We start from the raw sequence: 23,984 nt of genomic DNA, 5'->3' as shown, positions 1-23,984 counted from the left end.
GTAGCTGTATATTTATGGTGTTAAGATATGTTACAGTCAACACGTGTACCCTACCATTGGTGGGGAGGCTGAAAGCCAGGGGAAACTACAGCCGTAATTTTTCCCGAGGGCATACAGCTTTACTGTATGGTTAAATGATGATGGCGTCCTCTTGGGTAAAACATTCCTCAGGTAAAATATTCCCCCATTCGGATCTCCGGGCGGGGACTACTCAAGAGGACGTCGTTATCAGAAGAAAGAGTCGGGGGACGTGAAAGGGAAGCAGTGGTTGGGAAGGAAGTGAGACAAGGTTGTAGACTCTCCACGATGTTATTCAATCTGTATATTGAGCAAGCAGTAAAGGAAACAAAAGAAAAATTCGGAGTAGGTATTATAATTCATGGACAAGAAGTAAAAACTTTGAGGTTCGCCGATGACATTGTAATTCTGTCAGAGACAGCAAAGGATTTGGAAGAGCAGTTGAACGGAATGGACAGTGTCTTGAAAGGAGGATATAAGATGAACATCAACAAAAGCAAAACAAGGATAATGGAATGTAGTCAAATTAAATCGGGTGATGCTGAGGGAATTAGATTAGGAAATGAGACACTTAAAGTAGTAAAGGAGTTTTGCTATTTGGGGAGTAAAATAACTGATGATGGTCGAAGTAGAGAGGATATAAAATGTAGACTGGCAATGCAAAGGAAAGCGTTTCTGAAGAAGAGCAATTTGTTAACATCGAGTATAAATTTAAGTGTCAGGAAGTCGTTTCTAAAAGTATTTGTATGGAGTGTAGCCATGTATGGAAGTGAAACATGGACGATAACTAGTTTGGGCAAGAAGAGAATAGAAGCTTTCGAAATGTGGTGCCGCTACAGAAGAATGTTGAAGATTACATGGGTAGATCACATAACTAATGAAGAGGTATTGAATAGAATTGGGAAGAAGAGGAGTTTGTGGCACAACTTGACTAGAAGATGGGATCGGTTGGTAGGACATGTTCTGAGGCATCAAGGGATTACCAATTTAGTATTGGAGGGCAGCGTGGAGGGTAAAAATAGTAAAGGGAGACCAAGAGATGAATACACTAAACAGATTCAGAAGGATGTAGGTTGAAGTAGGTACTGGGAGATGAAGAAGCTTGCACAGGGTAGAGTAGAGTGGAGAGCTGCATCAAATCAGTCTCAGGACTGAAGACCAAAATAACAACTCAGTTGAGTAGTGTGTATTAACGTACTCTAAAGTTTTACACAAATTTTAGTATTTTTCCATTCTGTGTGCTGATGTAGGAGAATAGTAATAAATAAATCCACACATACACTCCTGGAAATTGAAATAAGAACACAGTGAATTCATTGTCCCAGGAAGGGGAAACTTTATTGACACATTCCTGGGGTCAGATACATCACATGATCACACTGACAGAACCACAGGCACATAGACACAGGCAACAGAGCATGCACAATGTCGGCACTAGTACAGTGTATATCCACCTTTCGCAGCAATGCAGGCTGCTATTCTCCCATGGAGACGATCGTAGAGATGCTGGATGTAGTCCTGTGGAACGGCTTGCCATGCCATTTCCACCTGGCGCCTCAATTGGACCAGCGTTCGTGCTGGACGTGCAGACCGCGTGAGACGACGCTTCATCCAGTCCCAAACATGCTCAATGGGGGACAGATCCAGAGATCTTGCTGGCCAGGGTAGTTGACTTACACCTTCTAGAGCACGTTGGGTGGCACGGGATACATGCGGACGTGCATTGTCCTGTTGGAACAGCAAGTTCCCTTGCCGGTCTAGGAATGGTAGAACGATGGGTTCGATGACGGTTTGGATGTACCGTGCACTATTCAGTGTCCCCTCGACGATCACCAGTGGTGTACGGCCAGTGTAGGAGATCGCTCCCCACACCATGATGCCGGGTGTTGGCCCTGTGTGCCTCGGTCGTATGCAGTCCTGAATGTGGCGCTCACCTGCACGGCGCCAAACACGCATACGACCATCATTGGCACCAAGGCAGAAGCGACTCTCATCGCTGAAGACGACACGTCTCCATTCGTCCCTCCATTCACGCCTGTCGCGACACCACTGGAGGCGGGCTGCACGATGTTGGGGCGTGAGCGGAAGACGGCCTAACGGTGTGCGGGACCGTAGCCCAGCTTCATGGAGACGGTTGCGAATGGTCCTCGCCGATACCCCAGGAGCAACAGTGTCCCTAATTTGCTGGGAAGTGGCGGTGCGGTCCCCTACGGCACTGCGTAGGATCCTACGGTCTTGGCGTGCATCCGTGCGTCGCTGAGGTCCGGTCCCAGGTCGACGGGCACGTGCACCTTCCGCCGACCACTGGCGACAACATCGATGTACTGCGGAGACCTCACGCCCCACGTGTTGAGCAATTCGGCGGTACGTCCACCCGGCCTCCCGCATGCCCACTATACGCCCTCGCTCAAAGTCCGTCAACTGCACATACGGTTCACGTCCACGCTGTCGCGGCATGCTGCCAGTGTTAAAGACTGCGATGGAGCTCCGTATGCCACGGCAAACTGGCTGACACTGACGGCGGCGGTGCACAAATGCTGCGCAGCTAGCGCCATTCGACGGCCAACACCGCGGTTCCTGGTGTGTCCGCTGTGCCGTGCGTGTGATCATTGCTTGTACAGCCCTCTCGCAGTGTCCGGAGCAAGTATGGTGGGTCTGACACACCGGTGTCAATGTGTTCTTTTTTCCATTTCCAGGAGTGTATGTCACTGTACGAGACATAGCACAACGCCATGAACACCGACCAGGCGCCTTCCCCTCATTGTTACTATTCATTAAACAGTGCTGTTTGCATTCATTTTCGGCTCGAATGAGAATTTCGTCTCACCATACGTATTTCTATATGTTTTGTATCTCCGAGGTAAGTTTCTACACAAATCACCAACCTTACGTATGATCAATTAAGATAACCTGTCTCTGGTTCATCATGCTTTAACTTGGTGCACAAATTTATCTTTAAGCTCATTCATTTCTCTCTCTCTCTGTGTGTGTGTGTGTGTGTGTGTGTGTGTGTGTGTTGTGGGATGAATACGAGAGTTTTGCTTGAACACGATTTTAGCCAGGCACTTAAATGTGATTTGCAGAGTATCCACGTAGATGTTGAGTTAACATCCCAGTAAATCAGTGTAAGCATAGTTGGATTATCTATTAGTCATTACATAAATTAATTGATTGAGATATATTTCATGCAAATGAGCATGAGGCTCGCTTTCGATCTAATAAATCAAAAGGGATGTGTAGCTCGAGTGGGTATCATTCAGTTGCACCCAGCGACTCCTTCGGTTTGCGTTACAATAGTACTGGTAAAGACGAAAATTGATTAATGACGGATGGGGAATGTGCCTGTTGAGTAGGGATTCAGAGGAATTTGGCCACTGTCCATAGACGTCTGGAAGCTGTGTCGCCCACGATCGGCAGGCCACCGACTGTATTCATGGGCTGCTAAGGCGTTGAATCCTCTGGGGCCTGGGAGCTCTGTGCCACAGCGCCTTCCGATTCGCGCGTCCCTGCCGGTCGACAATCACTTAATGAACGGAGAATAGTGTTGGGGTTGCGAATCTCTAGGGAGAAGATGAAAGCGTGTATCGGCTGTACGGCGGTCCGGCCGCGCCGTAAAACAACTATGAGATAATGTACAATGCAGAAAGTAAATCTGAGCCACCACAGGACTACTCGCATGTTGGGGAAGATCACCCTGCAAGGCCTGAAGAAGCGAAAACTTTGGGATTGCTTGTTATTGGGAGCTTCTGAAGGAAATAACACGGTCGGTGAAGAAGACCAGAGTCTACCCAGTTTGCATGCCCGGAGGTCACGTCTAAATGGGAAAGAGGCTCTGCCGGCCGCGATTGAGCGACTGGGTGCTCCCGTCTGCAGAACAAAGCTCATGTTACCATGACTGACGCCATCCACTCGTGTTCAGAGGCCATCCTCGATTCCTACAGGCGACTAGATCCTTTGATGAAGACAGCTACCATTGCTCACAAGGTGAAAGCAGGGCTAGCGTCTTGCAGCATCGTTTCCAGAACCGAGTGAGAGACTTAAACCAGTGGATCAGATGATTCTGTGCCGAATTTGGATACGGATTTCTCGACCTTCGCTAACGGGCGCAGAGTTGTGGAATCCTTTTTAATAGGGCAGTAGTGCACTAGACAGCTACTAGTGCAGCAAAGCACATGTGGCGTGGTGCTGTGCACATGTTGGTTTTTTATGGTAGAGAAATTCCTCCACAGGCCCTAAAAGAGACGTTCTGGTATGGGAAGAGTATTACCCCATTTAAGAAAGAGAGTAGCGTTCATAGTGGCGTATCGGAGAACGAAAATGTTAATATCTACATCTACATCTACGTGATTACTCTGCTATTCCCAGTAAAGTACCTGGGAGAGGGTTCAATGAACCACATTCAAGCTGTCTCTCTACCGCTCCACTCTCGAACGGCGTGCGGGAAAAACGAGCACATAAATTTTTCTGTGTGAGCCCTGATTTCTCTTATTTTATCGTGATGATAATTTCTCCCTATGTAGGTGGGTGCCAACAATTTTTTCGCAATCGGAGGAGAAAACTGATGGTTGAAATTTCATAAGATTCCCCCCCCCCCCCCCCCCCCCGCAACGAAAAACGCCTTTGAATAAAATGTTCTCTTCAGAACGCACCGTCATCAACTTGACGGCGAGAGATATAGACACGGGTGCAATGTCGGCACTTAAGAAAGGACTTAATTTCGCAACTTCATCGAGGGACATTCATGTCTGTGAAATAATAAGCGTTGTTGAACGGGCAGTCCACTAGCTCCCACATGAAACAGCAGACGAAATACGGCGAGAAACCAGCCGTATACTGACAAAGGTGAAGTTACCAGCATCCTACACGACCAGGGCTGGAGCGCAACGGCCTTCGAGCACTATGTAATAATGAAAGCATTGTGGTACTTCCCGCTGACAAGGGCAATGCCGCCGTAATTATGGAGTTCGAGGACTATGATACGAAGATCTGTGCGCTACTGAACGAAGATACTTATCGGAAGCTCCCACGCTACCCGACATCAAGAATAGTAAGAAAAACATCAGAACTTCTTAAGCGATCTTCAATGGAAGACAGTGTGGTTAAGAATCTTCTCCCACAGGCGCCTAGACCACCTACTGCTTGTGGTTTACCGAAGATACACGAGGACGGGACGCCATTTCGCCTTATTGTGTCCACAATAGGTTCTCCAACATACAAGCTGGTAAAGTACTTGGCCAAGCTCCTCGCTCCACGTTTGGAACACTGCGAACATCATATAGAAAACTCAGCAGAATTTATCAGCAGAATCAACCGTCTACGCTTTAGTGAGGACGATATTACGGTCAGTTTTGATGTAGTGGCGCTGATTACGAATGTGCCTATCAAAGATTCTTTGGATCTAATTTCCCAGTACTTTGTAAGTGAGATGGTCGAGCTATTTAGGCACATTCTTACGTCCTCCTACATCGTGTACAACGGCCAGTATTACGATCAGACAGACGGCGTAGCAATGGGTAGCCCGTTGGCTACAGCTGTTGCAAACCTCTTCATGGAGAATTTTGAGGATATTGCTATTGAAGCCGAAGTGTTTCTTCCGATACTTTGACGACACGTTCGTCATTTGGCCACACGGACGCGAGAAATTAGACTAGTTTTTGGAACACCTCAATGGCATCAACAGTAATATCCAGTTCACCATGGAGGTGGAAAAAGATAATGCACTGAACTTCCTCGACGTCCTTGTCCATCATAAACAAAATGGGTGCCTTGGCCACAGCGTCTACAGAAAACCCACCCACACAGACCTGTACCTGCACGCCACCAGCCAGAAGCGCACAGTATTGCGAACATTGGTGCATCGTGCAAGAGTAATATCAGACTACGACAACCTGCCCCAGGAACTGAGCCACCTACGCAAGGTTTTCAGGAATAACGGCTACATCGCCCATCAAGTGAAAGAAGTGATTTCTGGGAAATATCAGAATAAGACCACCGACGAAGAGCAGGAAAAGAAACTTGCTTTGCTGCCATTCAATGGCTCTGTGTCGGGCAAGATAAGCCGCCTGTTGAAAAGACACAGTATCAAATCAATCTTCAGGCCTCCAACGAAAATCTGTCAATTAGTGAGACCAGGCTGTAGGTCTCAGAACACCTGAAGTCTACGAAATACCTTGTGAGTGTGGCCAGAAGTACATCGGACAAACAGTGCGCACTGTGGAACAACGCAGGAAAGCACATGAGAGGTATTATCGCCTATGCTATCTAGAGAAATCTGCGTTAGAAAACGGTCACCACATAAAATTTGACGATACCTTTGTCGTGGCTCGCACTAACGGCTTCTGGGACAGTTTAATAAAGGAAGCCACAAACACCCTGAATAGAGACGGTGGCTTACAGCTCAGCGCTGCGTGGGATCCAGCGATCGCGCGGTTGAAGAGAGCACATCGAACCCCGACTCAAAACATGCCTATATATGGCAATGTCACGGGCACCAGTGACGTCACAGCCGGCAGCTAGAGTATATAAGGGCGCACCAACAGCCCACTGGCAGTCATAACACTTGACAATGGCCAAGGAGTGATTGGCCGAAAGCTCGTTTAGTTTTAACCAATTGACGTGGTTGGAAGCCCTAGAACATTTTATTCAATGTTATCGCCGCGAGACTCTGCATTCATACAAAAACGCCTTTGTTTTAATGACTGGCGCTCCAATTCAAGTATCATGTCTGTGGCACTATTTCCCCTATTTCGCGATAATACAAAAGGAGCTGCCATTCTTTGAACTTTTTCGATGTCATCCGGCAGTCCCACCTGATGCGGGTCTCACACCACACAGCAGTACTCCAGAAGAGGGCGACGTCTATGGAAAGGTTGCAGAACTAGTCTCTCTTATAAATAGTGACATGACAAACTACGTGAGACTTGGGTTTCTGTGGGTGTATACAACGCTCAAATAACTTGCGGAAATTCTGACGAATGATGTCGTCGACAACGGCCGATATTTCGACAGGTGACCACCCTCTCATTTTCAAGGCAAATCTGCATGCACCAAATAAGCGATGTGCAAGTGAATTGCTGAACACACACACACACACACACACACACACATACACACACGCTGTTAACATTAGCTTCACCACGCAACCGAAGATGACCGACGCTAAAACTTATCGACACTGGAAATTACTAAATTACTAAGCAAGGGGTGAGGTAACGTTAATGCTGTCCCTCTGCTTCATTTTTTTAAATTTGTTGCTAATTTAATCTCATCTGATTCCTTAATAACCTATATCAGTAGGTGGAAGTGCATGTCAGAATCTCCCTGTTCTTATATTCCATAGGGAAACCGGTGCTAAAACAGGGATCTGCGTGTTCTGCCATGCAATTCCAGCAATACAGATGGTGTTACTGGAGGAGCACTTGAGGTTAAGTTAGTAAGTAATATAGTAAGTAAAGATGGAGCATCTTGCTTAAATTCTGCATGGAATCCTTCTCTCTCCTTTGCCAAAAAACAGAGGAACAGAGTTAATGCATCTCATCCGTTGTTTAGTAATTTTCATTACAAATAATTCATAGCGTCGGTCATCTTTAGTTGCATGATGGCGCTAGTATTTACAGTACACAATATATATATATATATATATATATATATATATATATATATATATATATATATATATCCGTGTGTGTGTGTGTGTGTGTGTGTGTGTGTGTGTGTGTGTTTGTATGTGAGTGTGTATGGCTTTCCGGAAATTCTCTGCAATCTGAGGTTTTAAATTCAGTTGCACGACACGTACTTGGTGCATTGGTGCAGTTTTGTCTTGAAAATGAGAGGTTGGTTAGCTACTGAAATGACAGCGATTATCGACGACGTCACGCTGCTCCATTCCAGTACGTTATTCGATCGGTGACTGGAAGTAGATGTTAATACTCGGTCCAGTCATATTAATGTGACCACCAGCTATGTTGGACTTACAGATGGCGGGTCGCAGCACTGGCAGTGGAGGGTATATAAAGGATGTCTGGACGCGGAAAACTGTGCAGTCGTTGTCGTAATGCGTAAACGGAGCGATTTGTCAAATGTCCTAAAGGGCATGATCATTGGCTTCCGGGCCAAGGATGGAACCATTTCCAAAGTGATAAAGTTTGTAAGCTGTTCGCGTGCCGCCGTGGTTGGAGTATACCATGCATGGCAAAACGGCGCTATCCAAAACCAGAGTAGAGGCAACGGACAATACAGACAATAGATGACAGGTGTGAACGACGGCTGCGGTAATGTGTGTACGGGCAAACAGATATGCAATTGTGGAGTAACTGACCGCCCAGGTGAAGCAAGGTGCTAACAAGAGTGTCTGCCGGCCGGTGTGGCCGTGAGGTTCTAGGCGCTTCAGTTTGGAACCACGCGACCGCTACGGTCGCAGGTTCGAATCCTGCATCGGGCATGGCTATGTGTGACGTCCTTAGGTTAGTTAGGTTTAAGTAGTTTTCAGTTCTAGGGGACTGATGACCTCAGATGTTAAATCCCATAGTGCTCAGAGCCATTTGAACCAAGAGTGTCTCCTCAACCACAATTCAGCAAACGTAGCTACGTACGGACCTCGCAGCAGATGCCTCGTTCCTGTACCCACACTGATTGCTGTTCATCGGTGACAGATTGTCCTTTGCTGAAGAATCATGTTTTATGCTCGGTCAGACATGGCCATTGGCGTGTATTGCGCGAAACATCTGAAAGCAAACGCCCTGTAACCAGGAGGGGGTTGTGGTCTGATGAAGGCTTTCGTGCCATTCCCTGTGTGATATCATCATTCTGGAAGGCGCAATAGATCACCACACGTACGTATCTACCTCTGAGGACAATGTCTACCACCGGCCGCGGTGGCCGTGCGGTTCTAGGCGCTTCAGTCCGGAACCGCGGGACTGCTACGATCGCAGGTTCGAATCCTGCCTTGGGCATGGATGTGTGTGATGTCCTTAGGTTAGTTAAGTTTCAGTAGTTCTCAGTTCTAGGGGACTGATGACCTCAGATGTTAAGTCCCATAGTGCTCAGAGCCATTTGAACAATGTCTACCTCTACATGCAGTTTGTTTTTCCTCGGCACGATTGCATCTAGCGGCAGGACAATGCAACATGCCACACAGCTCGCAGTTTACGAGCGTATTTCGAAGAGCACCAGGATGAGTTTATCGTACACCCCTGGCCACCTGATTTAAACTTATTCGAGAATCTGTGGGATCACCTCGATCGGGATGTTGGCGCCATGAAGTCTCAACCATGGAACCTAACGCGGCTGTCCACGGCACTGGACTCGGCATGGCACCACATCCCTGTCGGAACCTTCCAGAACCTCACTGACACTCTACCTGCACGTCTCGCGCTGCTGTTGTTTTTTCTCGGCACGATTGCATCTAGCGGCAGGACAATGCAACATGTCACACAGTTCTAAGCCTCATACGGCCATTCATGATTTTGGATAGGTGTTCACATTAATGTGACTGGAGAATGCAACAGTGAACTTCTAAATTCAGACTGGAACATATATCGCAAAGATATGTTGAACGCCGGCGATGGAGGCGTTTTTAAAGTCGTAAAAAGTACTATCATATTATCTAATGCGGTTAATACAGATTGCAAATGTGAAATATAAGGGGCGTTCAAAAAGAAACGAGCCAGAGTCTGAAATGCGCAAACTGGTGACAGGAGGGTAATATCGTGGCGTGTGCAAAGAGGTGTGGTTCCAACCAGAGTGTGGATGTTCACAGCCCGTCGCTAGAGAGCATGACTATACAGAGCTAGCAGCATCATCCATCAATCGTCCAATGCTATCAGTCTGACGTTCTTCTTTGACCAAGATGGCCAGCTTCTGCTTCACTTCCTGAAGCACGGGACAACAGTGAATGCCCAGAGTTACTCGCAAATCTTGACCATCTTTCGTCAAGCGATCAAGTCAAAACGAGCAGGCAATCTTACCCATGGGATCATTCTGCTCCACGATAATTCAAAGCCTTATACGGCCAACACAGTCGCGGCACTCCTGAAGATATTCAAATGGTTCTCGGCCACCCTCCTTACAGTCCAGACCTCTCTCCTTGTTATTACGCCATTTTTTGTCCCCTTAAAAAGTCTATGAGGGGCAAACGATTCACCTCGGACGACGACATCCAGCTGTACATGCGGAACTGGTTAAAATTGCAGCCCAGGGAATTTTATGAGACAGCCATTCACTGCCTTGTCACGCAGTGGGACAAGAGTCTCAACAGCCAGGCTCAATACTTCTAACGTACAGATACTGGTTTCTGTAATTATTACTGTGGCTCATTTCTTTTTGAACGCCCTTTATAGTTTGTGTGAAGATAAGTATTAAAGGTGGATCAAAAGTGATCATCGAATGCTTCTGTAGATCCCTGCCTCAGGAGCAGTAGTTGAGAATATTTGAGGGGAAATTTAGAGGATATTACGCGTACAGGAATTTCATGTGGCTCAACGGCATGGTGCAAAACTTTCAATCGGACATCACTTCGGCGACTTAAGTGTCCCTAACCTACCACAGTTATCCAAATGGGGGAGACGACCTACAGTTTAACGTGAAGATCGAATCGTTCCTGGAGAATCTTGACGTCGTTGATAGATCAAGGTAAGGTTAAAGACAGTTTGAACAAAACTGTCGGCGACATGGATTCGATCCACGTGCTTTACTGCTGTACCACCAAGCTCAAGATTTCATGATTATGTTACAGTGTTAGGTGGAGATTTAACTTACGAAGTATAGACTACAAGACTCAAGTGATTAACGCATGTGGTAGGGAAAAAGAATCATGTAAGGTTTTTCTAAATGCCTTATCAGAAAACTGAATCGAGCAGGTAATCAAAGAACCGACTTGTGAAGGAAACATACCAGATCTTCTGATCACCATATGGCTCGGACTTCACTTTTCAGCACAGATCAGGCAACCAGTGATCATAAGGCCGTCACAGCGTCACTGAATACTGCTGTAAATCTATACATACCAAACAAACGTATGTATGTATGTATGTTCCTAATCTCGTCCTAAGATAGTGGACCGATTTCAACCAAACTTTCTACACACATAACATACTATGTGGAAAGTAATATTGCGAAGGTAAGAACCACCAGCCTCCTATTAGGGTGAGAATGATAACGTGGCGAGAGAATGGAGGGAGAAGGAGGTGGACAGACAGAGAGGACGAGGAGGAGATAGACAGAGAGAGAGAGAAGGAAGATTGGAGAAGGGAAGAGAAGGAGTTGGACAGAGATGGAGGAAGGAGGTGATGGACGGTTAAGGAAAACGGAAGAGCTGGAGAGAGAGGGGGGAGGAGGCAAGAGAAAATGGACTGATAAAGAGAGAAGGAAGAAATGAAAAGGGAGACATGGAGAAGGAAATGGATGAAGAGATGGACAGTGAGAGAGGCGAGGTGGAGTTGGATTTAGAGAGGGGGAGGAGTAGATGGGCAGAAAGGGAGTGAAAGCGAGTGAAGCAGATGAACAGAGAGAGGGGCAGGAGGACATGGGCTAATAGATTGGAAGAAATAGCTTACCAGGCGGGTATTCAACTAATATAAAGAAAGATAGGAAGATACTTCCGCTTGGAGAAAGAAGAAACCGACTGCAGATTACGTGAGTGATCATCATGAAAATTTCATCTCCGGCACTGACGATGTTCAGCGTCAACGGATCAAGTTCAAGGGTAGTGTACGATAACCTTTAGAAATACATGTGCCGAGAAAACTTGTGAGGAACGGAAAAGACGCGCCGTTGTTCAACAGCCATGTTATAAAACTGCAACGAAAGTAAAGAGAGCTTCAATGCAATGTTAAATGCAGCCTAAACTTCGCAGACAAACGAAAAACTGAACAAAGCTGAAACTAGTGTAAGGAGAGCCATTCATGAAGCCTTCAGCGAAATGAGTCATATTCAGTACACCGACTTGGTAGAAAAAACCTATGAAGTTTTGGTCTTACGATCAATCATAAAAAGATCGAAGCCATCTATTCTAATTCTCCGTAACCGTAATTGACATCGAAACGCCGGATGACACACAGAAGGTCAAAATACTAAACTCCATTGCCAAAAGTATTTCGCTCAGGAAGATCGCATTGTAGTTTAAATCGTCGCACGAACTTCAGCATGACAAATTTCGAAGTAAGTGACAAGGATTATGAAAGCAACCGAAATCGCTCGATATATGAAGGGGCACTGGAGCTGACTATTGAAAAATGGTGCGTAGATACCATACTCAAGTTAATGCCATGTTTCTGCACTTCTGCAAGGTACGTAATGGATAAAATAACAGCATACGGAACACCAGAAAATCTGTGTGATTGGATTGATGAGTACCTAATAAAATGAATACAGTGTGTCATTCTCAGCCGAGCGAAATCTTCAGACGTAGAAAATTGTAGTAGAGTGCAAAAAGAGCTACAGAGGATAGGCTTTTGGTGGAGGAATTGCCAGTTGACTATCAACATTAACGAATGTAACGTTTTGGGCACAAGCAGACAGAACCTATTATACTATGCTAACGCGATTGAAGAACAATCATTAGAAGCAGTCACATTCATAAAGTATCAAGCAGCATGAGTATGGAGAGCTTTTAAATGGAAGAACGACATGAAACTAATTGCAAGTAATGCAGATGCCTGACAGTCATTGGAAGAATTCTGAGAAAGTTTAGTCCACCCGCAAATGAGGTAGGTTGCAAAACCCTCTTTCGATCAGCACTTGAATACTGCTCGTCAGTGTGGCATCCATACCAGATAGGATTAATAGGATAAATAGAGGAAATAAAAAGGAAAGAAGTCCGTCCCGTTACAGGTCTATTTAGTGGCGCGAAAACGTCACAGTGATGCTGAACCAACTCCATTCGCAGACGCTGCAGGAGAGGTGTCGCGCATCATGGGGCGTATGTTCCTAGAAGAGTCAACCAATATATTTCTTCCTCTTGCATATATCTCGCGGAAAGACCATGAAGATAAAATTAAAGAGATTCGAGACAGCACGGAGGCCTACCAGTAATTTTTGCTCCCGCGAACCATTCGTGACTGGAACAGAAAAGCAGGAAGCGACACTGGGTACACAAAGTATCCTCCACCACAGACCGTAAGGTGGTTTCGGAGTATAGATGTAGATGTAGAAGTAGAGAGATTCGCAGTTTTGATGATCTGGCAAATTTATTTTAACTTCGTTGCTGGATGGTTTCCTGTCCCCACCGTCGTCAGTTAATCCAAAGCAGGGTATTTGTTTGTGCTCCACCCGCCCAACATACACCTAAACGAGTGGGAGAAGGCCACCTAAAACCAGACTCTGGTTGACCGGTGGACGAGGCCAACGGTCACTAATCCGCCGCCGTGATTCGAACCAGCTGTGGCTCACCTCGCTGCCCTGTAAGCTCCACCTTAAGCTATAGGAGCAGCTAATGCAGTCAAGTCATGTAGTCGCAGCTACAAGGGAGGACAAAAATGTGGAAACGCCGCGAGATATGCGTACTTGAACATAATGATGATGATGTTTGGTTTGTGGGACGCTCAACTGCGCGGTCTTCAGCGCCCACTCAAAGTTCCAATTTTAACACAGTGAAACGTCTATGTGAAGTCGTTTCATAAGACACTTGCCGAATTCGGTACAACTTATTCACTTTACTACCTGATTTTAGCTCAATTCATGAACTCTTCCAGAAAGACGGAGCACTAAAATAAGGCCTATTGAATATTATATATGTGTTTTAATGTGCGGTTGCGGTTTTGTTTGTGAGAAACGCTGAGTTGGTCATCGTATACTGGGAGCAGACGATGTTGCCTCTCGTTTGAAGGAGAGCACAGGATGACCAACTTAGGTTTCCAGAACCTGAACAGGGTTTACCCATCTTAGTCGAAGGCTGTTTTGGTGTGTGAGGTTGGTGACGGAGGGCTACCCCTCTGGTAGCTTCCGCTGCACGGGGAGCTAGGTAATCTCGAAAGAGGAAGCGGCGCTCTTCGGTGAACGCTTGGTGAGTACGGATAGTAGCTCTTAAGGGGGGTTTCAGGTGATACGAAGCAGGTTGAGTTAAGACTTCGTTATGTTTAACTGTTGAAATACTTAAGAACTTCAACTTAGCTGAAGCGTGTGAAGCGAGTCATTTTCCCGAATGTGCCATAATTATATTGCTTTAAAAAGGCGATTTTTGGGTGTTTGAGTTGAAAGTGTGGAAGTTACTTTTGTTCATTTTGAACAACGATGAAGTAGAATTTCAAATGGTAAATCTGATTAGGAAAAGCTGGTTAGGATCACTTCAATAGTACGTGAGTGTAATACTGTGACGAAGCGAGTATGATTTTTAATGATTTTAATCTTATATTTTGTGGAAGTTGCTTTTGTCTTTGTGTGTCGATTTTGTGCCACGTGTTTGGTAATCAATGACCCTTTTGGTCCACCACGGCACCGTAGTAGGCTTTATTTTAACAGTTTGCTTGTTTAATGAGCTGTAATTTCTGCGAGAATATCAGTTCTTTCGTGCGCTTTCTACAAATCAGCACAACAGTTTGAGTCAGAATGCACCACGTGCTCTAGTTCGGCCGTTTGCAAGCAGCAGACGCAGTTAGTACGTTGAATAATTATCGCACAACCTCGTGCATTGGTTAAACCTCTGTCCAGAATAGTGCATGCGTAGTATCGTAATGCGAATCTCACTGAGACATTTTTATGGTATGAATGTAAAGGAGATGATAGTATCATTGTCTCCCACCCCCGTTTTTTGTGTTTCTTCTTGCTGTAGTTAAATTGTGCTCTGTTACATTCTCGCGTAATTCTTACTTAAATATTTGTAGTCAGGCACCAATTATGTGTAGTTAGGAAGTGCAACCAGATACTTAGATACAATAAATAATCTACGTGAAAAATAAATTCTGTTGTGTTGATCTTCCCACTTACTCCGATTTCCAATCCTGAATTAATCAAGTTGCTTCATGCACGACATGGAGTGCTATCTATCTGGCTGCTTAAAGAAATTTGCATATTTCTAGTTAAATTATTATGGTAATTATACTAATAATTTTCTAGTTCCTTTTTTTTATGGTTAGGAATGGCTTGAGCTGGTGGCGACCCTGAATTTTTATCATTATTTGTGTGAGAGAAGCAGCCAGAAATGCGAGATAATATACATGGCTCGATGAGAAATGTCGTAACAACAGCCCAATTTTTTTACACAATCCAATCTAGCCACTGTCAGGAATGATGATGATATGATGAGGACAACAGACACATCCAGTCCCCGGCAGAGAAAATCCCCAACCCGGCCAGGAATCGCACCCGGGACCCCGTGATCCAGAGGTAGCAACGCTCGCCACTAGACCACAAGCTGCGGACTTTGAACATAGTAGTGCAGTGTTACCCAAGCCAGCAGGTCGCGATGTCGTAGTTGACAATGAAAGGCACCTGTGCAATGCTCCCAATACGCTGCACGTGCCAGCAGTGGTGAGAAGAGTCTTCCGTGTAGTTACGAGCGCACTATGTTGGAGCTAAGTGAATTCAAAAATAGGCAGATCGTTGTTGCGCGTATGGTAGTCGTTTCCGTAACAAAGATGACGAAGTGTTTGGTGTTTCAAGTGACACCGTATCGAAGGTTTACACTGTATACAGGGAAAGCGGATACACCTCGTCTGCTAAGTCACAACGAGGACGCAACTGTGTATTGACTGATGGTGGCGGACAGTCATTGAAGTGAATTGTGACGAAAAATAAGAGACAACAGCTGAAAAGAAATTACAATGAAATGAACACCCTTAGTTGCTTACAGGCGTTGACATACGTCAACGGGGACAGATGAAAATGTGTGCCCCGACCGGGACTCGAACCCGGGATCTCCTGCTTACATGGCAGACGCTCTATCCATCTTTTTTTTTTTTAATGGGGTCTATACGACGTTACGACAAAATATTTCACGCACTCACCTAATAAGTTCATAAAAAAACTACTTTTTTTAAATGTATTTATTTATTTTTTTACATGATTACATTTAGGAAACGTGTACAAATGAGAATTCTAGGAACTCAGTGTTACAAGTAAGTGTGACAACAACAAAGGTGGCATAAAACAGTAATCAAAAAAATAAAAATGTAAATCGCTGATACAATTCCAACTAAAAGTTTCTTCAATAAATGTAGCTGGTTCCACTTGGTGCTTCGCCATCGTTATCTGATATCTCCAACAGCGCCTTTGAAGGGCATCTGCAACGGAGGCATTCTGCTTCGCTAGTGCCTCAAGGAAAACAGCATCCTTGCAGCAGCCTGTCTCTTCCGTCGCTCATGGCTGACAATGCAGAACGTTCAGCCGTTAGTGTGATGCGGCACAGAACATTAACCGCAGCTTGTCACTCCCCAGCTGAGTGGGAGGTTAACGAAAACGCTGCGTAAATAATTTGCGAAGAGCGTACGGTATTTCGGTGTGCGTTCGAGGGCATTGTGAGCATTTTGTAGGAACCACCAGTAATCAATCTGCTCTTTCTGTCCGTCGCTAAAGATATAGGCGACGGTGAGTCCTTTGAACCATGTAAGCGCATGATATTTTGCGGCCGGAAACTAAGTTTCATCTGGACACAGTAGGGTCTGAGGGTCAATCATATCAGGTGTGACCCGGAGGTAACAAGCCAATATCTTCTGTGTTAGTCGCCAAACTCCGGACGATGATGCGCAAGTAAAACGATGTTCATCGGTATCCAATAGGTGACAACCTGGGCAATAAGGTGAGTCTGCCAGTCCAATAGTGTGAAGTCGCTGTTGTGTGGCATATTTTTTGTTGGCGATCTGATACCACTTCGAACGCACCGAGGATGACAGAAAGTTGTGGTGTATCGTTTTCCACACTCTTGGCCAGTGAACCGTAGGTTACTTGTTTTCCACCACGTTATGGGGAACAGCCCGCCTTTTGTGGACGTGAGGCGGAGAGGTTCGAGCTGACATAGCTGTAATCAAGAATGAAGGTCGACACATGGGAGAGCTGTGGTGCGACGTGCGCCACCGACACCGGCGGGACGTGAGAGACTGGCATCAGAACCTGTAGTAAACGACCCGTGAGAGAGGTATGTTGATTTTTCCATCGTTTCCTCATGTTGCTCATGTAAAGGGCAACTGCTCTCACCCTGACGTTGACCAATCCCAGCCCTCCCTTGTGTACTGGGAGGGTAAGAGTGTCGTATCGTACTTTAAAGATATGACCTGGGGAAACGTAGTAACTGAAGGCCACCTGAAGCTGGCGACCTATCTGCAGCGGTAGTGGGAGGACCTGTGCCACGTGGTTGAGTTTTGATGCCACGTAGAGGTTCAGGTATTCAACACGTTGTAGCTGATTCAAGTCCCGGAGCAGGTTCTGTCGCACCACTGCGCGTATGATCTGTAATAACCGTCGGTAGTTTGCTGCAGCTGTTTTACGTACATCTTTCTTGAGCGTGATTCCCAAACATCGCAGATCAGAAACTGGTGGGAGGGGAGCGAGGGCTTCCGGTCCGAGACCACGCCCAATATCCAACGCCACCAACTTGTTGATGTTCAGAAGACTGCCTGCGGCCTGTCCGTATCGCTCAATCCAGGTTAGTACGCTTTGAACTTCGTCATTGGAACGGACCAGCAGTAGCAGGTCGTCAGCGTATGTCCTATAGCGAAAGGTGACGTCCCGCAGCGTGATGCCAGATAGGCGGTGGTTAAGGCCCCCTAGGAGTGGCTCGTGTGCGATTGCATAAAGGTAGGTAGAAAGGGGACAACCCTGTCGTAGAGACCTCTTAATGGGTACTGGTCCTACCGTCCTTCCATTGACCTGGACATGTGAGCTGCCTGCGGTCCAAAGACGCCGTAGGGTGTCGATGAGGCCCGGGGGGAATCCCATACAGTCCATCACTCGTAGGAGGAAGTTGGTGCACTCTATCAAAGGCGCGGTTGAAATCGACGGAGACGATCGCCGCTCTCAGACGGCACGCAGAAGCGATCGCTACTAATTCTCTGCAGTCACCGGTGGCCATGTGTATGTTGACTTCTCCCCCCTACGACGTCTGTTCTGGAGCGAGGATCATCGGCAAAGTCTTCTTAATACGGCTCGCCATAATTCTGGCGAAAATCTTGTAATCGGCGTTCAGCATTGTAAGCGGCCGATAGTCGTTGAAGTGAAAAGCCCTCCACCTGGCTTGTGTACCGGTATGAGAAGACCTTCTACAAACGCTGGCGGCACAACACAGTCTGGAGACGTAAGTTCGCGGAACATTATAACCCAACGAGGCATCATGATGTCACGGAAAGTCCGGTAGAATTCGATGGGCAATCCATCAGGTCCAGGAGACTTATTGGCCGCACCTTTATCCACGGCGTCTTCGACTTCTTCGAGTGAGATTTCCTCTGTTAGCGCATTCACGGTAGCCTCGTCGATAGTACGTGTTACCTGCTGTAACACTTCAGTAGTGGCCTCGTCATCGACGGTTCTTTCCTTGTAAAGATGACGAAAATGATCCTCCACCGCCTTTACTATGATTGCTTGGGTCGTACATAAGCGACCGTCGTGTGTCCTGAGTTGTGTGATTAAATGTTGGCGTTGTCGGCGCTTATCCGCCACAACGTGGTGCACAGTGGGTTCCTCTGCAACCGTTCGGTCGTGCAGTCGCGAGCGGACTACTGCACCTTCTAGTCGGCGCTTCGTCAATGATAGTATGTGAGCCTTGATTCTGCTTTGGTCATGTTGTCTCTCCGGGGAAGGGGGTAAGGCGTCGAGGTCCCTGAGTGCCGCGTAGTAAAAATCGAGGGTCTGTCGATGCCACGCAGTCACGTCCTTGCCATATTGCATAAGTGTCCTACGGATTGCTGGTTTGGCACAGAGGAGCCACCACTCCAGGGTCGAGTTGTATCGTGGGTGGCGGCGTTCACAGTCAGTCCACGTTGCTGCAACTTGCCTACGGCAATCCAGGTCCTGGAGATGAGTTCAGCTTCCAAAAGCCATTGCTGTGCCAGACTTGTTGGGGGCGTAGGTGTATAGTGCAGATATAAGCACTATGATCGGAATAGGTTTGAGGCCATAGTTAGGCGTCCACCACACCTTGTGTGAGATCTTGTGACACACATATGCGGTCAAGTCGGCTGGCCGAATGACTGGTAAGATGAGTGTGGCCAGAGCCGTTACCGTGGACTTTTTCCCACGTGTCTTGGATCATCGCATCCAATTCCGGACAAGGCATGTAATGTGGGGATTTGGTCCTTGGGGTGAAGTACGCAATTAAAATCGCCGGCGAAGACGCTGTGGTCGTATCGTCCAAGGAAAAGGGGAACGACATCTGTGGAGTAGAATCTGGCATGGTCGTGACGTCTTGTGGGCGTAAACATTAATGAATCGGGTGTTGAGCGCCGTAAATGCTATTCCTCGCGCGGAGGGAAGATACGTGACGTCGGTAACTTCAGTACCTTCACGCACTAATATTGCCACTCCGGTGTCTGCAGGGCTACCGGGCGTCACATGTGTGGCGTAACCGTAAAAGTGCGGGAGTGCAGTCGTTTTCACTTCTTGTAGGAAAGCAAAGTCAACTCCCATGGCTCGTATGGTTTCTTTCAAAAGTTGGATCTTGACAGGAGCACTGATCATGTTGATATTCATTGTCGCCAGACGGTAAGCCTGGCAACGCGTTGTTTGGGCGAGGTTATCCATGTTGAAGTTGGAGAGAAGCGAACATCGGAAGTGATGTCACCCCCCGCCGAACGCGGTCCTCCTCGTGCTGCGTATGCTGCATAATCCGGCGGCGCCTCAGCTGGCCCCGGATCGGGATCTTGTGTCTCGACGTCCTCGGCCCACGAAGCGGGCGCGGATGTCTGTCCATGTTCCACCATAGCCTCGGAATGTTTGATAGTAAGGAACCGGGCGACTTCGCTGCCTGCACTTGTACCTTCCCGCTGCCCATTGTTTCTGTCAATGGGCTGATGGTCGAAAGCTGCATGTTTTTCTGTCTGTTCTGCTAGGTTGGAGTCAGTGGAAACAGCCTCAGCTTCGCGGCTGGCTTCTTGAGTGGTCAGTTGACTTCCCCGGCCGAATGCGAACCGCTGTGTTCCGACACGGTCCGACGACGGCGCTTTCGGCGTTTCGGTGATCGCTGTTTCCGTACATGGCCTTCATTGTCAGAAGACGGTACTGACTCACGCTCCGCCGGAACAAACGCTTCGGTCGGTACAATAAGGGAATCAATTTCCATCTTGCTGGCGTCAATGTCTGTCGCGTTCGGTAGCTTCAGAGTCGTAGTACTATTTTCCATCACTGGCCAGGTCGGCGGATCATCCAGGTTTTTGGCCGTGGAAAGTGATTCCTGTACCGCTGAAGCGGTCGGCCGTGTCTGTTGTGTGGAGAACGTCGTGAGCGCCGCCGCGTAAGTCACGGGTAGAATGGCCTTCGTCGCTGGTGGTGCAACGTCCTTCGGTGGGAGTTGTGTGTTCCGACGCTGGAGGCACTCGGAACGAAGGTGACCTTCGTTGCCGCATCCGGAACACGTCTTCGGCTGGCCGTAATAAATAGCTATGGCCCGGCATCCTCCTATCTGTAGATAGGATGGCACGTGTCGTTGGAGATCAATGCGCACTTGGCGTACTCCATGGAGTACTGGATACGTCTTAAACTGGGTCCATTTTTCAGCCACGTGTTCGTGTACCGTGCCGTAGGGGTGGAGCGCTGCTACAACTTCTGCCGCCGGGAGTTCAAATGAAAGTTCGAATATGCGTATAGTCCGCAGTCCCATTGCGGTATGGCCGACCTCAACGTTGCCAACATTGCCATCTGCGTGGCAGAAGCGGAGTTCTTGTTTCATCTCACGAAGCACCTTGTCGCATGTAGTTTCGTTTATGAGCTTCACATAGACCGTGCTACTGACGATCGAAAAGTGAATGCCGACAATGTCGGCAGCCGGGATCTTGGCTTCCTCTTTTAAAAAGCGTTCGACTTCGAGCGCCTTTGGTCGGGTAAAGTCGTTCCGAAATGTGAATTTCAAGGTTGATCTTCTGTATTGGTTTGCCATGGTCTTGTAGCGCTACGGCGTCACATTGGTGTCGGCCGAAGAAAGTAAACAAGGTGCGCGGGCTCTCTCTGACGGCGGAGAGCACACACTGTATCCATCTAAGCCACCGAGGACACAAACGTTAGCGCGACTGCAGGGATTTATCTCTGGGACGCCTCCCGCGAAACCCACATTCTCAACGTATTGTCCCGCACGACATTCGTAGTGCCGCCGCCCATTATACTCATTACTCGCGGAGCGTTGCCGATTCCCGTAAGAGTTCGTATGTCAACGCCTGTAAGCAGCTAAGGGTGTTCATTTCATTGTAATTTCATTCTAACGAGCTGCATGGTCACCGATGGTATCTGTTGTTTCGGACATTTCCGAAAAAAAGAGATACCATCTTAGTATATAAATATAGTTAAGGCTCACCGGCCACTTGACCATCTTCTTCTTCTGTGCGAATGCACGAACAGTACCCGAACTCTTACGGGAATCGGCAACGCGCCGCGAGTAATGAGTATAATGGGCGGGGGCATTACGAATGTAGTGCGGGACAATACGTTGAGAATATGGGTTTCGCGGGAGGCGTGCCAGAGATAAATCCCTGCAGTCGCGCTAACCTCTGTGTCCTCGGTGGCTCAGATGGATAGAGCGTCTGCCATGTAAGCAGGAGATCCCGGATTTGAGTCCCGGTTGGGGCACACATTTTCATCTGTCCCCGTTGACGTATGTCAACACCTGTAAGCAGCTGAGGGTGTTCATTTCATTGTAACTTCATTCTAACGAGCTGCTTGGTCAACGATGGTATCTGTTCTTTCGGACATGTCTGAAATAACAGATACCATCTTAGTATACAGGGTGTTACAAAAAGGTACGGCCAAACTTTCAGGGAACATTCCTCACACACAAATAAAGAAAATATGTTATGTGGACATGAGTCCGGAAAAGCTTACTTTCCACGTTAGAGCTCATTTTGTTACTTCTCTTCAAATCACATTAATCATGGAATGGAAAAACACAGCAACAGAACGTACCAGCGTGACTACAAACACTTTGTTACAGGAAATGTTCAAAATGTCCTCCGTTAGCGAGGATACATCCATCAACCCTGCGTCGCATGAAATCCCTGAAGCGCTGATGCAGCCCTGGAGAATGGCGTATTGTATCACAGCCGTCCACAATACGAGCACGAAGAGTCTCTACATTTGGTAGCGGGGTTGCGTAGACAAGAGCTTTCAAATGCCCCCATAAATGAAAGTCAAGAGGGTTGAGGTCAGGAGATCATGGAGGCCATGGAATTGGTCCCCCTATACCAATCCATCTGTCACCGAATCTGTTGTTGAGAAGCGTACAAACACTTCGACTGAAATGTGCAGGTGCTCCATCGTGCATGAACCACATATTGTGTCGTACTTGTAAAGGCACATGTTCTAGCAGCACAGGTAGAGTATCCCGTATGTAATCATGATAACGTGCTCCATTGAGCGTAGGTGGAAGAACATGGGGCCCAATCAAGACATCACCAACAATGCCTGCCCAAACGTTCACAGAAAATCTATATTGATGACGTGATTGCACAATTGCGTGCGGATTCTCGTCAGCCCACACATGTTGACTGTGAAAATTTACAATTTGATCACGTTGGAATGGAGCCTCATCCGTAAAGAGAACATTTGCACTGAAATGAGGATTGACACATTGTTGGATGAGCCATTCGCAGAAGTGTCCCCGTGGAGGCCAATCAGCTGCTAATAGTGCCTACACACGCTGTACATGGTACGGAAACAACTGGTTCTACCGTAGCAATCTCCATACAGTGACGTGGTCAACGTTACGTTGTACAGCAGCAACTTCTCTGACGCTGACATGAGGGTTATCGTCAACTGCACGAAGAATTGCCTCGTCCATTGCAGGTGTCGTCGTCGTTCTACGTCTTCCCCAGTCTTGAGTCATAGGCTGGAATGTTCCGTTCTCCCTAAGACGCCGATCAATTGCTTCGAACGTCTTTCTGTCGGGACACCTTCGTTCTGGAAATCTGTCTCGATACAAACGTACCGCGCCACGGCTATTTCCCCGTGCTAATCCATACATCAAATGGGCATCTGCCAACTCAGCAATTGTAAACATTGCACTGACTGCAAAACCACGTTTGTGATGAACACTAACCTGTTGATGCTACGTACTGATGTGCTTGATGCTAGTACTGTAGAGCAATGAGTCGCATGTCAACACAAGCACCGAAGTCAACATTACCTTCCTTCAATTGGGCCAAATGGCGGTGAATCGAGGAAGTACAGTACATACTGACGAAACTAAAATGAGCTCTAACATGGAAAGTAAGCTTTTCCGGACACATGTCCACATAACATCTTTTCTTTATTTGTGTGTGAGGAATGTTCCCTGAAAGTTTGGCCGGTCATTTGGTCAGGCGAATCTTGTTCCACAGTACTTCTAATTTCTGGCCTAATTTACATCCCAAGACTGATGCAAATGGTTCTGAGCACTACGGGACTTAACATCGGAGGTCATCAGTCCCCTAGAACTACTTAAACGTAACTAAACTAAGGACAGCACACATATCCATGCCCGAGGCAGGATTCGAACCTGAGACCGTAGCGGCCGGCCATTGTGGCCGAGCGGTTCTAGGCGCGTCAGTCTGGAACCGCGCGACCGCTACGGTCGCAGTTTCGAATCCTGCCTTGGGCATGGATGTGTGTGATGTCCTTAGGTTAGTTAGGTTTAAGTAGTTCTAAGTTCTAGGGGACTGATGACCTAAGATGTTAAGTCCCATAGTGCTCAGAGCCATTTTTTTGAGACCGTAGCAGTGGCGCAGTTCCAAACTGAAGCGCTGAGAACAGCTCGGCCACACCGGCCCAAGACTGTTACACGGGGTTTCGATTATGATACGGGCGGCCATATCCTGATATTCCATGGGCCCTATGCTCTTCTGCATAGTCGAATTACTGCCATT

The sequence above is a fragment of the Schistocerca serialis genome, chromosome 9 (assembly GCF_023864345.2).
Source record: "Schistocerca serialis cubense isolate TAMUIC-IGC-003099 chromosome 9, iqSchSeri2.2, whole genome shotgun sequence".
Taxonomy (NCBI): Eukaryota; Metazoa; Arthropoda; class Insecta; order Orthoptera; family Acrididae; genus Schistocerca; species Schistocerca serialis.
This window is presented reverse-complemented; position numbering follows the sequence as displayed.